At 41.8% G+C, this 517-nt stretch overlaps 1 non-coding gene across 1 annotated transcript; it reads left to right on the top strand.

Annotated features, from left to right (window-relative positions):
* Positions 1-73, top strand: TRNAA-CGC (transfer RNA alanine (anticodon CGC)). Its single transcript has one exon. It is a non-coding gene; the product is annotated as a tRNA-Ala (tRNA).
* The last annotated feature ends 444 nt before the right edge of the window (positions 74-517 follow it).

Genomic DNA, 517 nt, shown 5'->3' with positions numbered 1-517 from the left:
GCCGCGGTAGCTCAGTTGGTTAGAGCATCACACGCGCAATGCGAAGACATGGGATCGTTCCCCACCTGCGGCAAGTTGTTTTTTCATCCGCGTCCATTGCCATTAATGTATCGTTTCTTTAATTCAATTAGTAAGTACAAGTAATTTTCCCTATGTTGTCCTTTCTGTCTTTGTTTGCTGGCTTCTTATGATACGCTTAATAAAAGTCGGGCTCCTCGGTTAACCCCCTTTCTTCTCGTTCAGCCAGCAACAAAGACATTCAAGTTGGTTGGTTCGCACCCACTAAGGAGGATAGGCCAAGAATCGGGCGGCAGGAGGTAGCTAAAGGAAATCCTTATTTGAATACAATAAACGCAAAGTAAAAGAAGTAAAAAAAAGGAGATGGTGCTAATAACTAGACTAGCATGTGAGTGAGCAGTCAGACTAACTGAAAGGTGAATGTTAAAAGAGACTACAATCAAAGAAAAATTTATGTTAACAAATCAAGTAATCATGGCGCGGGTATTCATCGTCTTCT

This window comes from Dermacentor andersoni, chromosome 4 (genome assembly GCF_023375885.2).
Source record: "Dermacentor andersoni chromosome 4, qqDerAnde1_hic_scaffold, whole genome shotgun sequence".
Taxonomy (NCBI): domain Eukaryota; kingdom Metazoa; phylum Arthropoda; class Arachnida; order Ixodida; family Ixodidae; genus Dermacentor; species Dermacentor andersoni.
Note: the sequence above shows the minus strand (reverse complement) of the source record. Positions and strands in the feature narration are given on the sequence as shown.